This window comes from Pipra filicauda, unplaced genomic scaffold, assembly GCF_003945595.2.
Source record: "Pipra filicauda isolate LSUMZ 115617 unplaced genomic scaffold, ASM394559v2 scaffold2_size9829703_pilon, whole genome shotgun sequence".
In the NCBI taxonomy this organism is placed as follows: domain Eukaryota; kingdom Metazoa; phylum Chordata; class Aves; order Passeriformes; family Pipridae; genus Pipra; species Pipra filicauda.
This window is the reverse complement of record NW_024104421.1, coordinates 6,653,677-6,675,778: the sequence shown is the minus strand read 5'-3', so window position 1 is coordinate 6,675,778 and position 22,102 is coordinate 6,653,677. Positions and strand designations below refer to the sequence as shown.

The following is a 22,102-nucleotide window of genomic DNA, read 5'->3' as shown; positions in this document are numbered from 1 at the left end:
TTGCTCCGTGATGTGCTCGCAAGAAGTGTCAGCTGTTTCTGAGTGGTAAGTGAGTGTGCTGGTCTCTCATGCAAAATGGCTGGCCCTGGTACTGTACAGTTTTCTGCTCAGCACGTATCTCAGAAAAATCACAGGGAGGTGGCAGAGGCTTATCAGTTTTTTTTGTTCCATTTACATGTCACTGCAGAGTGATTCTCCTCCATCTGCTTCCTTTGATCGCTCAACAGCTTTGGGAGAAAAGTGGCTGAGCCTTCAAAGCACTAAGCAGCTCTTGGGAGCTTTGTTTCTCCCTAGCTTGCTGCTGCACCTCGCAGAGCTGGGAAAGGGAAAGCGGGGAATGCCTTATGTGCAGAAAGATCACCTTACTGGCAAAAGTAACAACTCTCAGAAGGCTACCTATTCCAGACACCCCACCATGTGCCAGGCAGAGTGTAAAATACCTATGGACATCAGTAAGCTTGTAGGAGCTGACTTCCTTTCTTAAGAGCTCTTCCAAGCTCTTTTTGATTCTCTTTCTCGTGCACCAGGACAGGGATTCCTGCCTGTTTCCTCCCAGAGCAGCTGTCCTTTGTAATGGCTGCCATCTAGCTGCCCTCACATCATGCGTTACATGTGCCCTATCTCCTGTAACTCTATTGGAAAACAAAACAACCAAGAGTTAAAATCCCTTTCCAAATGGACTTGAGAGCTGCCAGCCTTGGCCACTGACCCATCAGGGTGCCGTGCACTGGGGAGGGGAACATGGAATATGACTGCCAACATTTCTCTGTAGAAATTTCCTCAAGGTGAAATGTGCTTTCACAGTGGGAAATGAAGGTTATTTTTCTTCTGCCCATATTGTTTTGTGTTGTAAACCCTGTGCCAGTCATTTCAGATGCAGCCAGCTTTTTGGAAGCAGGAGGATTTTGAAAGATTTTTGAAAGTCTGGCCAGTGCTGTAGCTGAGGACTTGTGTTCTGCAGCTCCCACACAAACCTTCTGGTGGTCCGTGGAGGTTTCACTGTCCTCTCTGACTCAGTGAACAGAATATTTTGCTACAAACTACAGGCCTAGCTTTGTGCCACTGCTGTTGCTACTTTGCTTCTGCACAGCTTTTAGAACAGCTATGGCTTTGCAGCCTTGCACTAGGAAAAAACAAGATGTCTTGTGGGAAAACATGATTCTCCTATGGACACAAACACTCATCAAGTTGCAGGTGTGTGGTAATAAAAATTCAATGTACATAAATACTGAGCTTGGTTTATGAGACTGTCACGGCTAGCTCAGTGGAGATTTATATCAAGCAAGAACTGACCTGTTGTTTTACTGCAAAACATAAAGGTTATGCAAAAAAAGTCACTTGATTTAATGATATATTTCTGTCTTTTGATAGTTTACAAGTCTGACTGGTTGTGTCATGGAATAGGGAAAGTACTTGCTGTGTGTTATAATTTATCATCATGTTTCTCTGGACGTATTGTGGTCAAAGAGATAGACCAGGAGGTAGTAAATCAAGGGTTTGAGATTTTATTCCTGCCACTTTCATTGAGTCATTTTGGGTAAGTCATTTAACCTTATTGTGCCTTGGTTTTCTTATCCGTAAAATGGGGATAAGATCACCTCCCAGTACACAGACAGGTAATGTGTTTCATGTTATGAGCCAAAATCTGCTGTATATTAACTATTTTTGAGTTGGTTTTTTTTGTTGTTATGCCTTGTAATGTTGCTCACACATAGTATCCTGCTTCTTTTGGAGCCATTTTTTGAGAGACAGTGAGAGTAGCCCTGTCCTATGCTTTTTAGTTTAGGTGGCTTAAATTGAGATAGTAAAGAGTGCTTGAGGATCACAATTTTCTAATGAACTAGTTTGCACTTCTCATGCTTGATTTCTGTGTTTGAGCTTTTTTGTATTAAAAATTTTAACTCAGGTGATATTTCAAGTCAATTAAAGCATTCAGGTGGTTGCTTTGGCTTCAGGGGAGCACGTTGCTGAATTTTAGAGCAATTTTATTATTGTACTGAGTTCATTGAGCATAGAATGTTTCATTTGGAAGTGTCCATCTCAAAAATGCCACCTCCCTCCTATCATGCTGGTATTACAGAATATTGTTTAAGAGTCCAGAAATCACCACTTCAGTTCGTTGGTGCAAAAGGTTTCTGGGGAATGAAGAGATTCTCTGGCCTTCACACTTCTGGTCACTGGACAAATGGGAGATTAAAATTGATAAAGAACAAGGCCAACGGTTAGGAAAGAGTTAGGGAATTGGAGGTGTCTTCTGGAAAAAAAAAAAGAAGGCTAAGAAGGAGTCATCGTTATGTGGGATGGTGATGAACAGACTTGTGATAGAAAGGCTGAGTTTCCATTGAGCTACATAGTGCTGCTTCCTGGAGATGACAGAGAAAGGACAATGGACAGATTCTGATCTCCTCTGCACTGAATTCACTCCAGGTGACCCAAGATGTGACTGAGGTCAGAATCTGGACCACTCCATAATGTGTTTGGCCCTCTAAATCGAGCAGTAAAGTCAAATAACAAATGTGCATTTTTAACCAACATTTCATGGGCATCCAGAGTTCTAGTATTTGTATATATCCTATTATCTGATTCCACATCTGTTCCAGGGGTTGTAATAACATCTCAAAGGGCTCTTTTATGCTACCTGACCCCATGCATAATGCTCTGGAGCTGTGCACCTTGAGGCTGCCAGCTGGCAAAAGGAATCAGAGGCATGCAGCAGTACCCATGAACTGAGGATATATGTTTAACAGAGAAACAGAGTACAGATAATAATTAGTGAATATGGGATGGAGGAGAGGTTTTTTTGTAACAAAGTAAGAAAGTATTTTTTTCCATGGTTTTCTTGCATTTCCTATTTATACAAAGTATCTTGATCACTGTGTTGCTAAGTAAGGAGATTTTAAACTGGGGGAAGGAAGAAATACGTATACAGTGAAAGAGCTGGTTACTGTTCCTTTTGGACGCTTTTTCTGTATTGTGACTTGTGTGGAAATGTACAGAATAAAAGTGAAGAAGCGCATGCCTTGGCTGGGCTGAGTTTCTTTGTGTTATTTGCCAGCAGAGCTGGGTTGCTGTTTCTGGCAGAGTGAAAAGACCAGTGTGACTTGAAAGCTGTGAAGAGCTAGGGGGAGTGGAGGAAAGGGATGCAAGAGTCCAAATTCGGCATATATGTGTGTGTGACTGTGCAGGGAAAGGATGAGAAGGGTGCTTTAAGCCTCAGGATAAACCAACTTCATGCTCATGGTAAAGAAGAAGGTTAATGATACATTTAACACTTCCAGGGGAATCTTCTTGGTCCCCTAGTCAACTCAGATTGTCAGCTCAGCATTCAGTGAGTGCAGGAGAGATCCAGCAGAGATTAGCAGGACTGTAATGTAGGTGTATAGGTCACCTCATGATCTTAGTTATGCATCTCAGGAGTGTTTCTTTGGTGCATTCTCTGATTCACCTCTGTATTATCTTAGGACTAACCTATGAACATATAATGACTCTGTTTGTTTCTGCCCAGCTGTGTCTGACTGAAGAATTTTGTCATGGCCATTCCTTGCTTTCTTGTCTCCAGCAGCTGCCCTTCCTGCCCCATTAAGAAGTTTCTGTGCCGTTTCTGACACCAAGGATTTGTGACCTCTCTTCCATACAAGTCAGTGTTTCCTAACCGTTCCCTTGCCTCCACTCTCCCACCCTGAAATCATATTTCTGAATAATTTTGTGATGTTTCCTTTGTCCTGTCTCTCTGGGACAGCCCCTGCCCCTGGGACAGCCCCTGCCCTAAAAACACCTCCCTCGCACATGGTTCTGGCTCCCTCCTACGCTCCAAGCCCTTTGATGCTCAGCACTATTGCCAGCAGCCAGCTGTGTGCTTGTCTCTTTTAAAGGATATCTTAAGCCCTCTTTTCCTGCTGTCTCAGAGAGCCTAAGAATATTATTATTAATAAGAATAGTGCTAAAAAGACTAACTGTTCTGCCTGTGCAGGACTGGCTGGAACTGGATGAGGATGTGACCTCGTAGTGGATTACACTGCGCAGTGAGGAGGCACTACCAAGCACAGCTTTGACGTCCATAAGCACTGTGGTACAAAGCACTAACCCCTCTGGGGTCCTTCACAGTCACCAGCTGCACCAAATGGCTGCCAGCTGCTCTCTGGAAATGTCTGCGGAGAGGAGCTTTTTGATGTGCTCAGAGCTGCCCTCACAGCAACATCTGGAGGTGTTCCACCACCTGCAGGCAGAGCTGCTCAGTGGTGAGTTTAAAAAAATGAGAGTGCAGCTTTACATCCTACTAGTTTTGCACCCCAAATTCTTAAATGTGTGTGGCCTTGCACGTGTGTGTAGTTCTGAAGAGAGTCCAACTGCTCATTTCTCATCCATTGTAATTTCCCCTTGTTAACTCAGCATCTCATCTATGTTAGCTGTTTCTAATGCAGGGCTGGTTTCTAGCCAACTTAACCCTACCAAAATATTTAATAAAGCTGGTGAAATTCATAACTATATATATACATACTATATACACACATATATAAATACCTATCTCACATGCTAATGTACTTTCTTAAGTGGGGAATTCCCTTTTCTACAGAACCTCTCTTTACATATGAAATGTAATAATTTTTCTTTAAAAAGCTAAAGCTTTCATAGCAGGAATGTAACTACAATGAAAAAAAATAAAAATCCATTCTTGGGAGGAAAAAACCCAATCCTGACAGGAATCATTTGCTTTGAAAAAAACCCCCAAACCCCTGCAGTTTCACTGCAGCCAAGTGACTTCAGTATTTCCCTGCAGTTAAAATGTGGTTCTCTCTAACAAGGGACCTTTTAAACTAGGTAGTGATGCTTGTAAGAGATGTTGCCAAGGTTGTTAAGTTTAAAAATAGGTAAATATTGGAAGCAGTCCCATAATTTCGAGGTGTTGGATCTCATATTTTTACATTCAAGGCTTGATATTGATACATAAGTATTATATTTGCAGCTGTATTAGTTCACGGCAGGCATACCATGGCATAAGAAAACCTTCAGAGATGCATCTTCTCCTGTCCCATCTATCCACAATCTTAACCAGCACTGGGGTGTGTGTATTTGCCAGGAACTGTTTTTATGTGAATGTGGAGTTTAAGTACCAGTGTGTCAAGTCCGTGGATTCTGCTGCTCTCATTCAGTAAGGCAAACAGTCCTGCAGGTATTAAAGGTGAGCTGTGAAGCCCAAGACCCAGAAAAATAAAGGGTTTGTTTTCTGCAGATAAGATGCAGGAGTTACCTGCTGGGTGTTAAATTCAGGTGGACAATCTGTAGACGACGGGAAGTCAGGTAAAGCATTGCCTGGTTAATGTCTATAAGCAATTTGCTATCTAATCAGGAAGCTGACAGAAATTAGTAGGATGACTGTCAGAACTTTTGACTGCAGCCTCTTTCCTCCTACATTTGCCACCAAGTGTGAAGAAGAGATTTAAAAATGAAAGAATAAGATTAAAAAGGTAGTTCTAATGATATTTTGAATCCTGGAACCCCATCCAATCTGAACAGCCTTAAGTCAAAAATGGTGATATATGACTCAGACTAGTGCTTGGTCTCTAGATTTTGGGGGTTTTGTTCCTGATATAATCAGCCAGCAGGCTGAGGATTATGTTTCTAAGAAATAGGGTGTGATTACCTGTCTGCTTCTGTTAATGCCTATATGTACCACATAAATTTCTTTGCTGACAGAACTGATGATATTCTAACAGGCTCTGGTCTTTCTCACTCCATTTATGAATATATACTTAGATCCAGGAGTATCTGTGTTTTGCTAATGGGTCTTACTCTGATCCCTGAAGTACATAATAATGGGATGCAAGGCTCCATATAAATATAAGCGATTATTATTCTGGCTGCTCACTCTTTTTCCTTGTTTCTCCCTTCTGTCTTTTGTGAGTTGTATAATAGAAGGGCAGATATGAACAGTCATGTCCAGTTGAATGAGATGATCATAGAATAAGGGGTCACTGGATAACTAGCAGTTTCTCTATTAAAATTTCTCTGTAGTCTTTACAGTCATTTAAAATTTTCCATTTTAATTTTCAGGTATGTGCCACCTAATGTTGCTGTGGGGGCCTGAAATTTTGTATATATTCCCAGACCTGACCAGAATTAAAGTTATGGTAAACCAATGGACAGCTTACAAATTGAAGCTTGTGATTTGAAGTTTCCCCTAATACAGAACCGAGTGAGCAGTGTCTCTGTAGCTGCATGACTCTACAAGTCACCCTGAAATTCTTACACTGGATTTGCAGTGAAGCTGATTTTTACTTGCAGTGCCCATCTCTGAAAAGTGACCTCCTAATGGGAGAACCAGTTTGGTATTGCAATGCTCTGTAGATGATTTGAGACTTTTTTTCACACTTTAATAATGAAGGAGGTCAGATTTGTATCCAGAAGTCAAGCACCTTTGTGCATATGTGGGGGAAAGAGAATAAGGGCTAATTAGGATTATGAGGCACTGTTTGATTTAGAATATTAATACTTTCCAACCTTCTCATATTTCAGATTTCTTTTTTTTAAGTTTCTGTAATTTTCTGTAGTCTAATTTTGAAAAAAACAATACAGGATCTGGATTATCATTTGTTTGGTTGGTTTTTTGTTATTAACAAACACTGACATTAATCTTTCCAGAATATTGATTCACAGATCCTTCAAAATGACAGCCTTTTTCAGTGTCTCAACTCAGTCATCCAATAAAAAAGACTTCTGTAAAAATGACTGTGTATGTGTAAGGTGAAGGGTCTGGAGCATGAGTCATGAGAAGCAGCTGTGACAGATGAGTTTGTTCAGCCTGGAGAAAAGGAAACTCATGGGAGACCTTATAGCTCTCTACAACTACTGAAAGGAAGTGGTAACAAGGTGGGAATTGGTCTCTTCTCCCAAGAAGAGTGATAGGACAAGAGGAAATGGCCTCAAGGGGGGGGTTAGCTTGGATATTAGGAAAAATTTCTTCACTGAAAGGGCTGTCAAGGACTGAAACAGGCTGTCCAGTGAAGTGGTTGAGTTGCCACCCGTGGGGGCGTTTAAAAGGCGTGTAGATGTGGCATTTAGTGATGTGGTTTGGTGGTGGAGCTGGCAGGGCTCACTTAATGGTTGCACTCAAAGGTCTTTTCCAACCTAAATGATTCTGTGATTCTATGAAGGTCTTGGATCCAAGGACTTGGGAATCATGAATTATTCAGAAACATAATTTTGATTGGCCAAAGTTAGTTTCTCTGCATCAGATTCGTTCTTACTACTTCTGCCTTGGGGAGATGAAGCTTTCTGGTGTGAGACATTAATTTCTGCTTCCAGACTGTTATGCACAGTTGTCTCAGATTTGCACCTTGGTCCTACTCAGACATGTTGAACCTTCCTGTTGCTGCTTCTCTTCTTTCCTAACCAATATGGGTTTCTTTTGCAACTCTTTGCTACCTATCCTCACTAGATTACAGAAACAATTTAAGCACACAAAAGCAAGTGACTATGGACTTCCTCCAGACACACAGCAAGAGATGTCTTTTTTACTCGTGGAAAGAAACTTCACTTAGGCTCCATAGCCTTAGTCAGCATCTAATCAACACCTGAAGCTTGTTTCACGAAAAGGGAGGTGGATGCTACAAATTCAGTATATTCTTTTGTGGCTGTTTGCTTACAGGCAATGCATGCAACATCCTTTTCTGCCAAACACCGCAGAGCTTCTTAATTACAGGGGGTAAGTTTTTTGTTCAAGGTGTCCAGGTCTACCAGCACCATGAAACTTGTTCAAAGCCTTTCCAGGTCAGAGAAGCTGTAGTTACTGTCCCTGAAATTATGTGGGAAGGGAAGGAAGGGGCTATCTCTCACTGCATGACTGATTGCCTTTACAAATTGTCTTTGCTGTTCCTAGATGTCTCACATCAGAAATAGGCTTAGCTGCACCTCCTGTTTAATGCGAGAGATGGGTTATGGCTCACCAACTGCACACAGATCTGTGTGTCTGCTGCACCCAAGATGGATGTGGGAGTCATCATGAGTAACATCCCACAAGAAGGCTGTAGGAACTGAAGAAAGCTGTCTGGATCCCAAAATTTCGGTTTGTCAATGTGCAGACTTTCATGAGAAACCTATTTGCTTATTAAAACACACACTGAATTTCTACTATATACTATATGATTTTTATATACATACATATATATATGTACACACAATTTTTATAGTACAATCATAGGCTAATATAGGTTGGTGGAGAAGTCTGGTCCAGTCCTGTGCTCAAACCAGGGTCAACTTTGAGGTTAGGTCAGGGTGCTCAGGGTTGGATCATTGTGTATGGTACCATTATTTAGGGTCTTATCAAGGCTTTCCTTAGGTTTTTATAAAAACTGAAAGAAAGAAAAAAGTACTTGCTGTAAGGACCCGGGATCATGAGTAGACAAATGGGCTGCTATTGTCCCCACTTCAGTAACTTGAAGCAACACAAAATGTATGTGATTTGCAGAATCAGGAGCCGAACGTACCACAGACAGCTAGAGAGGCTTACTCAAAGGCACCCAGGAAATCAGTGCTAGAAATAAAGCACAGACCTGCAAATAAGTCCTCTGGCTCTCACTATGTTAAATTCATATCTGGCAAATTCTATTGTACTGTGTGTCTCCTATTAAATTTTCTAGTTTCTGCATTCTCTTCTGCTGATGGTTGTTTCATGAACTTATGCACTTTGCTTTGAGTTGCTAGGGTTGTTTATTTTTTCGTTCCCCGAAGCTAAAAGTTGCATCCCTATTGTGTAGAAAATAGGAAACAGACTTGTTCTTCTCAAGTGTTGTGTTGGGCCTTTAAATGGAAACTGGGAGGAGAATGAGGGGACAGCCTGCAGCCCTGTCACATTCTTTCCATTGTTACACATGGACACCAGGCAAAAGTCTGATTCTGAACCCCCAAAAACAATAGATATGGAAATGTTTTTCTCTTTTATTTAGTTTTTCTTCTGTCCCTCTTAAAGTGAGCATAGTGGTGAAAAACACTACAGGGCCTGGTCTAGGACTTGTGCTCTCTGTTACTGCATAGAAAAAGAGAGTTACCCCACAAGTTCGAATACCAGCATACTGGCCAACAACAACAACAAAATGGTTTTATCTCAGTGTGAACTAAACATAACATCATTAAAAAATGATCTGCTGCAGGATACAGCTGTGTTCATGCTTACCTAAATATGGCCAAGCAGTTTGTTTGACTGGAAGAAGCAAATGGATCTTCCAGACAAGCAGGTAAGTAATTCCTCATCTTCCCACCACAAGGGTAGGGGGTGTAGGTTCCCATGAAGGTGTCATGATGCAGATACTGCTCAGCAGTCTGACTCAGGCCTCAGTCACCACTGTCTTTCAGTTCTTTTCTTGTCACCATTTTCTTCAATAATCATGAAATAAGAGAGTCTAATGAGATCTGGTGCAGCTGTAAGACAAAAGAGCAAGCAGTGCTGGTGTTGTTTGTCATGAGATGGGAGAGGGATAATGCATAGGCTGTTGCTCTGAAATATTAATTAACAAGAAAAAAAACAACACAAAAAACTAATCTACACCAACACAAAGAAACAAACCTTTGGCAAAAGTGACTTATTTAGTCTTCTTCCTATGTCAATTATACAAATGTGTTTCAGAGGTCATAATGCAAAATTTGGCTCCAGAATGATGGTAAAAACCAGCAGCTCAGTCTTGTCCCATGTCTCATGTATTGATGAGATGTATGAAACAAGACTTCAAGCTGGAGGACATTTGGTTAATGACTTTTACAGTTGTGAAAGCTAGAGTTTTCACAACGTTGGTCTAGTAATTCTGCACAAGGGTAACAGGAAATCACTTTCCATTTTCTTTGATTTGTCTTCATTTTTTAAGACAGTTTGAGCTTAAAAGTGGTCTGTATTCTGAAGAGGTTCCAATTGCAATGCTCTTCCTCTTCTCAACTGTCCCGTATAACAAAGCCCCTGAATGTTAAAACAATATTGTTGGTCTTTCTCAAATTCTTTTCAATAATCTTAGTGGGTGAGATTTGAATTTTGAAAAGCTGTAATCAAAGGAAAGTTTGAACTAGTAATGGTTTTTTGACATCTTGAGCGATAGCTTGATGCTCAGTGAGTTTAAGTATCTGCCATCCTGAAGTTTTATGAACATGTTATCACAACCTAAGAAGGTGTAAATTCCAAGGGATTTACCTGTTCTATTTGTTTGATTGTTTTCTTTAATAACAGTAAACCCAGAAAAATTTGCCTTAAATCCCCCTCCTAGAACAATTCTCGTAGCAGAGTACTAGGTAATTTTTCAGACTCGGTCACACAGCTGGCTTATTACGTTACTGGGGAAAATCATAGGTGAAAATAGGCTCCACAGTGAGGAGAGCTTGAATGAGTGTCTGCCTACAGTTTGATCTGGGCATTCCTTACAGGATGAATCTGAGTTCTAGACAGGCTGGGGGGAAAAAAATCCAGCTGTGAGGGTTCATCTAGGATTGAATAAAAAAGTTATCCCTGTTATTAAACCAGGATTCCGTGGAGGAGGACTTTTTCCTGTCCAGATCAGGTAGTGTATCCGTTTGCAGAGACTTCACCCATCTTCTTTTTTCAATTTCATGAATGAACAAACCCCAAACCCCCACACTTGCTAAACAAGTTTATAAATTCCCAGCACTTCTTTCATCATCGGAACAACCAGGGGAAAAACACTATATAAAGAGCATTGAATTACATTTGTGACCTGGTCCTATGACTATGCTTCAAAATTAGGTGTTTTTCATTTTTTTGTCCCACACTGTAGAAATAATTTAAGACATAAAGGGAGTATCATTTTACAGCATTCCAAAACAATAATTCATCTGGAAAATTAATGGTACCTGTAGATGCTAGAGTAAAGACAGGCAATGCAGCTATGAAAGTGCTCCTCATTTCCTATCCCGGACAGCTGAAACAAAACAGATGTCACACAGACTCAAAAAAAAAAGGGGGGGGGAAAAGTTAATCAAAATCTAAAACATCACTAAAGAAAGAGTTCAGACAAGTGATGCAGGTTCATAGACTCGTACAAACTGCTTGTAAAACTCCCATGTTTTCTACCTCCTGAAAATATATGATGAAGGAAACATAAATAGGCAAATTATACCAGAAGAATGAGTGTTTTGTTAAATATTGTGAATATTAAATATCATACTGCCTTCAGGCAGTTAACAGTGGTTCCTAACACAAATCTGGTGGTGTTTCTGCTTTCAACTCTTTGACAGTGGTGCAATTTCTAGACATATATTATTTATGCCATCCGAATCAGGTCTTATATTAGCGTCATTTAAACAAAGAGAAGGATGTAGGTTATTTAAAGCGAGAGGGACAAATGCTGAAGAGGGAGATAGAACTTAATCTAACTGTTTGGAAAGGTCTACTTTACAATACCTTAGTGTTTTGGTGGAATAATTGGAAAAAGAATAGCCTGGGGAGGCAAAAACAATTCTGAAGAATCTCTTGTAGTGTTGAAAAGCAAATTGAAAGAGCAAGAATATTGCTAATGATGTACAAGTTGATATATCCTCGTAGGTTCTGCAAGCTCATTAAAATAATTTCATCAATAATGGCATATATTAATTAGCATTAATACTAAAAGTAGAAAAAAAGGGACCTTAGCTAAGATTGTGTTCCTTTTTTTTAAGCATTACATTTATAATGCTAAAAGATCACGGGATCTTCAAAAGACATAAGGTTCCTGATGGATTTCAGAAGACAGGGGATGAGATGTTCCTATCCCTTTCTTGGTAGAAATAATAAGCCAATAATGACCAAAAGAGCTGTGTATTCTACAGAGTTACCCTGAATTTTCCTGCTCCTCAAAGTAGAACTAAGTATCTTTGCTCAGATCCAACTCCTTTTAGAATCTCCATAATTTCACTTTAAAAATGAATGGTGAAGGCAAAATCATTACCAGCAATAACTGTGGTGGTTTTATCAAAATGAGCCTAAAATGAGGATTGTTTAAGTGAAGTCAGAATTGATTCTGCCTGGGAAGATATCTTCCCGTGTTATACTCCCTTCAAATTCCTGATGTGCAGAGGAACCACTGAAGTGAAGAATATACGGGGGGAAAAAAACCAAAAGAACAACATGTAATGTAGGTGTGGTTATTTTCTTGAGTCTTTCTCACTATGTTGACAATTCCAAGAATTAAAAATGTGAAGAAAACAAAAAAGAAATCTCTCAAGAGAGAGGCTCCAAACGTTAAACATTTATATTTATTATATATTATAACATAAAAAATTGTGATACACAGTTTAAAACATATTCTGAACATTTTTATTTACTCTGGATTTTTTTTAACAATCTTTTAGCATTTATATTCTTAACTTTTTCTGTAAAGGACGACTGGAAGAATCAGGACTTTCTCCCCATTGTTTGCATGTCCACTTTTTACTATTGAAAACTGCATGTATAATGCAATCACATAATGCTGAGAACTAGGTCTTTGGGGAAAAACTCACATCATTTAGCAAGAAGTGTTAGCATTGCCCATAGTAATCCCCATAATTCGATATCAGCATGAAATTTTTAATGTGGATGTTAAAGGGTTTTAATGTGCTCATTTTTTTTAATAACAGCCAGTCCAGGTCTAGGTCTGTGAATGATGATGCCATGTTTTGTTAAACTCCTGAGCATGAAAACCTAGATCAAGCTGACATTGAAGCCAACAGCATCCCACAGGAGTTTCCATCAAAGATGTATTGTGCTTTATGAGGGCCATGCAACTGGCTCAAATCTCAAGCAAGCAATTGCCAGTAAGTTAAGAACAGATGTACCTAATTTTGTTCTTATGGGGGAAAAAAATCACGGCCATTACATTAACTAATGAGGTATTGCACATGCACAGGTTATAACTGTTCGTCTTCCAGTTCCCATGTTTCAAACAACAGACCTTTTATGTTGTTTTCTCATTATGTGTGTGTCTATATATGCATTATATATCTACTAAATTTCCCCTTTGCCATAGTTGTTTCTAAAAAATGGTAGCAGGGAAGGGGTACTACATAACCTTAATACAATTTCACTTCTTATTTTGTTTTCTCGAGAAAATATCTACCTAGCTAGCTATCATCTAAAGTGATTTGCAACCCTGTCACCATCAGAAGCAACCATTTTAGGGCCTGAATTTTATTATGTCCTGACAACTGTCAGTCTCAGTGCATGTTTGCCTTTACCACAGTGACTGCTACTAGCTAAAGTGAAGCAAAAAAACCTGTGTTAGTATACACAAGCTTCACTGTAACCACAGAAAGCTGGCGAGCTCAGCTGTGAACTGAGGCTAAGCCACCAAAGTCTTGGAAAGAACAGCTATAAAGAACTCTCAGTAATGTTATTTCTGAGCTTGTTTGATAATTACTTGTTAATATTATATTCTCGGTGTTCCTTCTATTGCTGTGATTTCACTAAAACTCATAATCAAGGATTTAGCTGTCTGTTCTGCAGTTGCTCTGAAAGAGAACATCTCATCATTTGATTGCACATAAGAAAAAATTGCCAAACCCACTTATATTTGTCTTTAAATGTGTAGTTTAGCATCATTATAATTACACAGGTGAACTCTTTACAAATTGACAAACAAATCAGTTTAGAACTTGGGAGACCATTTTGATAAGTGGAATTTCTTCTTTGTTCATACATCCAGCTCAAAGTTGTACTGGTTGCATCATACTGTGGATGCAGAGGGTGTTGTAATGGTTGCTCCCCACAACATTACCAATTCAGGGGTATATATCAAGAAATATTTCTTTAATTATGTAAGCGTCATTGGATTGAAAGGTAGTGATTATTTATTTCAAAATGTGGTTACCATACTTTAACTGGAAAATGGTTGCGTGTCATGATTCAGCTTATAGGCAAAGGATCAGAATGCTTTTCATTTTCTAATCACTTGCCCACTGTATAGTTAGTGCCTCTAATTCGTTATCGCTGGCTTGCCACTGAGAGTAAAATTGACCATTTCAGTTCAGTGCCTAGGGGAAAGGTATTTAGTGCTATATCTGATACTAGCTGATTGTTTTAATGAAGTATCAAGGACTGATTTGGTGGGATTATAAGTACTATCTTCTCTACTTCTAAAGCCAGTCCTTTTATAGAGTAGTTAGGCATGCAGGTATAGTGCCTTTCAAAAAAGAGGTATTAGCAAATCATGTTTTTCCTGAGAAAAACTGAAAAGGAAATTTACATTCCTTTTTTTCAGTAATTTTCTGCCATAAGTTTGAAACAACAACAACAATAAAAAAGTCAATTTTATTGACTATTTTTCAGTGGAAGAACATTTTGTTTCTGCATTTTGCTTTGATTTTCCCACAGAAATGCATAGTGACAAAACCCCAGAAAACAGAACAGAAATGGTAGCTATTGCTCAGCCCTTCATAATAAAATGCCATTTTGTTTTTATTTATACCTCTCCCTAAACTGTAAGACTAGAGTGAAATGAATGTGTTTATATAGGAAAAAAAGTGATAATGTACTCAAAGCAGCAAATTTTTTATCATAGCTCTTTTATTTTAATGTAATAGACTTTGAATCCTGGATATGTAGGACTTCCATTCTAAAAATTGCCAGCACAAAAGAACAAAATAGTGAGAGAAGCCAACATATGACGAACTGTCTTTTAAATGCTGGGGTCTGGAAAAGTCTACTGTGTCACATTATATTTGTGGATTTCCAACTGCAACATGCAGATGTATGCACATGAATAATTTTCGGCAGAAGAGCTCTAATCCCCTTGTAGAAAATAGAGTCAGTCAAATGTGTGAAGTTACAATATGTATTCATGGTTTGGTGACTGAAGCTTAAGATTGAGTTCTGGGACACTGACTTTGTTTTCAAATACCTTAAGTTTCTAGCATATGTGCTTGATTGAATAACTCTTCTGGGTTCATGCTCTCTGTTTGCTGTCTTCCACGTGCAACTAGAAAATGTGGTTTGTTTGGTTTTTTAATATGCTGGATTGCTTTGATACTAAAGAGTGAGGTATAAATTATTGTTTTTGAACTCCATGGACTTTTCTACTCTAATTATAAGATTGATAGGCTCTGTGACAGTATTGTGCGGGCTTGAAATGAAAGATAGAGTGAGAAGGTACACAGCTCAGAAGTAGTTGATTTCAATCTTCAATGCATTCACTAAATAATTCAGTATCACTAATGGAAATCTGATCTTAGCGTGGGAGTGGGGATGCAGGGCACTCAGTTGCCAGGGTTTGGCAGCTCAATAGCTCGGGAACAACAATGGAGCAAAAGGTGAAAACACCTTTAAACTATTGTAGAGTTCTCTTCTTTGCTTTCCTGGAATCATGTTACATTTTCCTGGAGCTGCTGTTGCTGATGGTGAGGAAAAGCAGTGGAAGAAATTGATATTTACAGTGTAACAAACAAACAAGGCAAGCTCAGCTCCAGCTGATTTAACTGGTGTGCAAGGGGTGTTTACTTTTTGAAAAGTACAGCCTCATTCTACTCAGCAGTGGGACCGAAACCAGTGTAGATCTTCTTGCAAGAAAGTTTCATAAAGCCTTGTCCTCTGACTTTCTGAGCTCTAGAGTCAGAATTTTTTGAGGGCATCTTTGGAAATATTCCTTTTAGAAGCTCCAAGTAATCTCCTTCAGGTGGCTTGTGAAGTGATTACCTAACAGTAACAAAGAGCCTGGCTTTAAAGAGAGAATTTTGTGTTTACATTTTTTCAAAGGAAAAAAACCCACCTAATTGAAAGGGAATTTATTATGGGCGCTTTTTGCATTTTGGCAAAAATTGTTTCTAAAGGTGAGAGCTCCTTTCCCCAAAATGGTCTTAAACTTTTACTGTTTGAATGGGGATTCTAATTAGGATCTAATACTTTTGGATTGTTTGTGAGAGCATTTACACATGGCACCAATCAAAAATCCTTTTATAGCTTCTTATGGCCCTAACCTTCACTCTTCCTTTTTAAGAGATAGCTCAGCCCTGTCTTTCTCATTTAGGTTTCCAGTTTTTACTTTGGGTAGCAAAGACGGTACGTGAAGACAGAAACTGGACTTTACAGCTTCCAGTCCATTACTCACCTCTGTTTTTTGATCAGGGTGAAACCAGCAGCTACAAACAAATGTTCAGGATTTTAAAGGTAAATATCCCTGACAATCTGCAGCAAATTCTCTTTTCTAGGTTACCTTTGTGTTCAGAGCAGAAAAGTAGTAGTCAAAAAGTATTTTTTCAGTAGGGGTTTCTCTACATGTCGCTGTATATGTTGACTAGTCTGTAGTTCCAGAGATCATGTAGCAAATATATAATTGTCTGGGGGGGAAAAAAAAAAGTCAAGAGAGACAAAACAGCAGAGAAGATCTGGAGATAAGATTCTCCAGCTTTACCATTCTTTTAATAATGAAAATATCCCTGTGGAAGTAAACGGTCATACTTATCTTTCATCCATCCCTTTTCTCCACTGTCCTGCTCTTTCCCACTAGGAACCAGCACCATAGACACCTTTAAGGCTGTGTCTAACATATAGTTGATGACTTTTTATTGGCAAAAGAAGTTACATTGGTCCTTTCAAGATTGCTGTATTCACCAACTATCTCATCTTCTGTGTCTTTATGAGTATCTCAATAGCAAAACTTCAGTCAGGAAATTGAGGTGTTATACTCCATTAATATCAAAGGTATCTAACACAGTGGGCAATTTGAGGCAAAGAATATTTTCCTGTGTTTTACACTGCTTATTGCAAAGGAAACCTCAGTTAAGCCTCAAGGTGCCATTGAGACAAATAACATGAACATTAAAACATATTTAGTTTTTGTCAATCAAAAACCTAAGTACTCTCTTTTTCAGTCATAGTCCAGACCATAATATGTCCTTTGAGAAGCTCTGCTAACCTTGTCTGCAGTTTATTTTGGAGATTCTGAGTCAAAACCCAAGCCGTATCACTCAAAACTAGTTTCTGTGCATGTCAATTCAGTTTCAAGAGAATAATTTCTGAGCTACAAAAAATTGTAGAAAATCTGTGACCAAAGTTGGTCAAAGATTATCTGTTGGCATTGCTTCTAAAATTAAGTGGCCAAAATGAGGATTTTAACATCATGCACATCTTAGTGAAAAGCAGTTGCTTTCTGCAGAAAGCTTCCACTGTTTTATGAAAATGTTAATTTTTCAGTGTTTTGGCTAAGACTCAGATTTCTGTAAGGAAAGTGAAAAATCTCTTGACCCACTTCGATGAAATCTTTTTTGGTTTCAATCAAGGTGAACTTACAGCCATTGTGCTCTTTCCTGTTTTGTTACTCAGACAGGATTGATCACCTGAAATGTGCTATTGTGGTTGTATGGAGAATTTCTGGGGTTTGAAATGTGTCAACCACTACCAGGTGTTTTTTGATGGAAAGTTTCTTTCTCTAAATGTTTGTCATGCTTAGCACCATGATGTCAGGATTTCACTGAGAAGCCCTCAGAAAGGTGCAAACTGGCATTCATTCAGCCTTGCATGCTCTGAAATATGAATACCATTGAGTGCTCATTTCCACTCATCCAGCTGCTAGAAAGTATATTCTCTCCATCTCAAGACATCACTTTACACTGCAAATCAAAATTGTTTTTTTAAATTACATCACTGTCATTAAAACTGCTGGTGGTGCAAATCCTGAACAGCCGCCATGCCAGGACTGAACACATAACTCTGTGATGAAAAGAAGATGCCAAGGTGTGGATGGAAGGGGGTAGTTTACTTTACTAAGAAGGACTCCAGGTGAGTGCAATTGCCTGCTCTGGGACTAGCTGTACAGTGCTTTTCATTGTCACAGATGGTAGGTGTTAGATGATGCAATGTGTATGGTGCCAGACAAATTACTTTTTTAGCTCATTCCTCTGGAAACAGGAGAAGAATCTGAACTGGATTTCTGTGCAAACCTGGAGCAGGAGCTGCAAGCTGCAAACCCAGCTGAGACCTAAGCAGTGAATGGACCCAGTCTTTCAAGTGAAGGCAGGGACTTGCTCTGGGGAAAGGGAATTACACAGAAATTGCCTGGAGTTTGGAACAAGTCCACTTAGTTTTAAATTAAGCTGTGGATTGGGGAACACTCTTATTCAATGGATATAATGAACCTAGAAGTTGGAAAAGTCTGCTCCTAAATGAAAGCCTTGATGCAACTCCAGCAACTGCTACAACCAGAAGTGTTGAAACGCCATGACAAAAGTTGTTCTCATACTGCTTTCAGGCCACGTTGAAATTAAAACCTAGGGAAGGGGGCTCAGTTTGGTGAATTTTTTTTGTTGTTTTGTTTGTTTGTTTGTTTTGTTGGATTTTTTTGTTTAGTTTGGTTTTGTTTGCTTTTTTGGTTGTGGTTTTTTTGTTTGTTTTTGTTTCATTTGGTTGCTTTTTTCTTGTTTGTTTCTCACTCCTCAACAGTATTTCCAATCCAACACGGCCCCGGTCAAAATGGCAAGCTCGAAGTCAGCGAGGCTAAAGTTTAAGCTCCCCAAACTCTGACAGCCAAAGACGATCCGGGCAAAAGCTGCTGTGGATGTTTGTACCTGCAAAGGCAGCCGAAGCCCCGACGAGCCCCCGCACAGGCCGGGGGGTGGGTACCATGAGGTGCACCCCCCGACCCTCGGCTCCCCCTCTCTCTGGGTATCGTGAGGAAGAGGAGGGGAAGCTGCCTGGACTAACAAACCCAGTAGGGGCACCCGGGCCAGCCCCGGTGCCGCGTGGTCCGCGCCGCCCCCCCGGGCTGTCCCCCGGTGCGCTCCCCCGGCGAGGGGAGCAGGGGGAGCTGCCGCCGAGCCCCGGCGGAGCGGAGTGGCCCCGTCCCGCCTCCTGCCCACCCCCGCACCCGCCCAGCCCCGGCAGCGGGGGCGAGGCTGCCCCGCGGGTGACCCGCCCGGCGGGCGCGCCCCCTCCGCATCACACGAGGGGGCAGCGCGGCTGCTCGCTCTGCCCCGGCGCCCGCCTGCCTCCCTCCTCTCGTCGCCTCGCAGCAGCCCGGGCTCCGCCGAGTCAAAGCGCGGATCAGGTTCCCTGCCTCCAGTATAAAAATCTCGGCGAGAAACCTCCGGCGGGAGAGAGAGACGGGGCGCGGGAGGAGCGGGGCGTGAGACGGCGGCCGGCGAGCCCGTCCGTGGGGAAGCGAAGGGACGCGCGGCGGCCGCACCAGCCGCTGCTCACCGGGGACGGTCGCTGCTCGCCCCTTTCAGCTGCGCAAGAAGAGCTTTTTGACGCCCGAAGTAAGTCCGAGGCGGCGGCGGGGGCTCCCAGAGGGAGTGTACCCGAGGGATGGTACCCCCTAGCAGATCTCGAGTCTGACAGCGCTCGCTCCCCCAGGGGCAGGGTGGGAAACACTTCCCTCTTCCCTGTCTTGGCTCCGGGACACTTGCCCCAGCAGGGCTCCGCAGAGGGTGGCCGGACAGAGGGGCCATGGGGCTGGGTGGGAGCGGGCACCTGATACCACGGAGACATCTGCCCGAGGGGCAGACGGGGGGCGAGGTCTGGGGGTGTCCGGGAGCACCCCGGGCACGGGACGGCGCAGTGCAGTGGTGGGGAGTCGGCGGCGGGTCGGTAGATGGGAGCGCTTAAATGCCAAGGCGGGTGAGAGGGAGAGAGGTGGCCGTGGGTGACGTGACCCGGAGGGAAAGGGAGGCAGGAGTCCTCGGGCGGGTCCATTTGGAGAGGACAAAAGGGCAGCGGAGTGACCCCGGAGCGGCAAACCCCCTGCGGGTCCCAGTTACCGTGTGCCAGCAATGTCCCGGCTGAGACTCGGGATAACGAGTTTAAGTTGTACCTTCAGACCGAGCACTGCAACTGATATTTTTTCTTGGGACTTTGCCTTCTTATCCCTAGTTTACTTCTGGTGGAACAACTGAATCTAGCAAGTGCTGATAGATCTATTTAAAACTGCCATCGTTAGTTTGTGTCTTCTGCTTCCTCCAGAGGGATGGGTTGGGAGAAAGTCTGAGTTAACAATGGTGAAAGCACAGTTTCCTCTTTGTTGAGCATATATGTTATTCTGCAAATCTGTTCTGGTCTCCAATATTGGTGCTTCTAGCTCCTTACCCTCCTTTTCTCCCTCCTTTTTAAAAGTAGAACTTTTCATAGGGGAAACGTAGTCTTGATTCTTTGAGAGCTTATCTACTCCTTTTACATCTTCCAGTTGGCTGTCGCACATCTTTCTCTTCCACACTGCAAGTGGCTTTTGGTGAATGTCTACTGTGCTTTAGCTTAGAGATACACTTGGAATTTGGCTTCTAGGATGTAAACCTTAGAGACTAGTTGGTTCTTGGGAATGACATGTTAAATCTTTCTCTGTGAGATAACCCTGCAGATAACTGTGGGTAGTGTTTTAGTTAGATCCTGTTTGCTTTAAATTACTTGTATTACAGTAGAGGAACGCTTTACCTGTGGCCATCAAGTCTTGAATTCTCTGCCCTTTCCTTGTTTTGCCTTTGGGCATTGATTTTTTTTTCTTTTTTTTGAGCTTTTAGCAAAGCTCAACTTTTTTTAGCAAGAAATAGTAGACTGAGTGTGTAACTAATGGTATTAGGGAGAAGGAGGGAAAGGGTGGGGAGAGAAAGAGAGTAGGAAAGGAAAGTTGTTACAAAGAAATAATTTTACCTGGTCTGAACAGTGGTCTTGAGCTGATTACAAAACAAATTTAATGTTTCTGTGTGCTTGTTTTGTTTTGTTTATTTCAGTTTCCTCCTTCCAAAGGAATAAAAATAAAAAAAAAAGTCTGAACTTTTGATCATGAGAAATGGTTTGAAGACAAAAAGGAACCTATGTATTTGTGGCAGAATTTATTAATTTGCTAGAGAAATTAAAATTTGGAAGTGCACGGACAGGGTACTTCATTGGACTAAAAAAAAAAATCCAACCCCCCAAACCAACCCAAAAAAGCAGCAGCAAAAACCTGCTGCATAATTTAGTGAAGGAAAGCAGATGTTTAATATACTCCTGTCTTCAGGCTAAGCTAAACTCTTCGGTGACTTATTACACAAGAAGCTTTGTGTGACATTGAAGGACTGAAACTTACTGACTTTAGCGTGCTCCTGAGCCAGCTCTTGGGTGGGAAAAAGAGAAGCCAGCAACAAAACTTTTTTTTTTTTTTTTAATTTGATAAACCTTTTTTTTATAGTGTAGAAAAGGCCTAAGAAAAACAGACTTTTTGCAGTTTTCCGGATGTCTATCCCCAGATATTTGAGATGCAGTTTGTGGCTGATACACCCTTGCCAGCAGAAGGTTTGTCTTGCTATAGTATTACAAAACATAGCACTACCGTCCCAGTACCATATGCCTGCCTGTGTTCTACGCCCATAATGACACTGGGGACACTTTGGAGGCTTATTTTATTCCTGACACAGCTGTACTGATGGATTTTTTGTGTAGATTAATCTTTCTGCCACAAATGTGAATATTATTACTTAGTGGATGTCTAGCAGTCATGGCTCCAGCGAGGTACTTCCCTGACACGTCCTCTATTTCTTCTTGATTGTTCTGGGAATAGTTGTTACTGAGTGCTCAGATAATAGTTTAAAATAATGCTTTACAGAAGCTCTGAAAATGCACTCATTTTTTGTTTTGTTTTGTTTTTGTTTGTTTGGTTTTGGGGGGGGGTGTTCGGATTTTTTATTTGTCGTTGTTGGTTTCCTTTTTTTTTTTTTTTTTTGGCCAGGAAAGATACAATTTATCTAGTGTTATAGTGTAACAAGTGTTTTAGTGTAACACTAGAGCATTAGGGATGGAGTTGGCATGGCTCATTGCTCCTGCTCTGTTCAGGCCCCCTCATTACCTACATTCCCAACCGTGGCGTTTTCTGTGGGAATTGGTCTTTAACAATGTCCGCTTTGCTTCGATATTTACAACCTCTTGCTGATCAGTGTATCAAAAGCATTTTCATTTAGAGGATGCATTTCAGGACTTTAATTGAGGAAACCTCTTTGTTTCAAGCCTCTATAATAAACCATTCAAATCGCTGTCTTTGAACGAACTAGGTCACTGTAACGCATGCACACATAGAGTGATTCTCATCTGCTTAGGGTAGCCGAAACTCAGTTGAGCCATATCCCTGGTGAGCTTGTCCCTGATTTATCCTTCTTGGACTGGCTTGTTCACAGGGAGCTTATGCTGAAAATTCACTGC

At 41.0% G+C, this 22,102-nt stretch overlaps 1 protein-coding gene across 1 annotated transcript in view; it reads left to right on the top strand.

The window, feature by feature from the left end:
• The first annotated feature begins 18,898 nt into the window (after positions 1-18,898).
• Positions 18,899-22,102, top strand: part of PTN (pleiotrophin) — an 80,039-nt gene continuing 76,835 nt past the window's right edge. The window contains exon 1 of the mRNA XM_027743794.2: positions 18,899-19,194. The gene's annotated coding sequence lies outside the window, so the exon portion shown is untranslated. The remainder of the gene's footprint in view (positions 19,195-22,102) is intronic.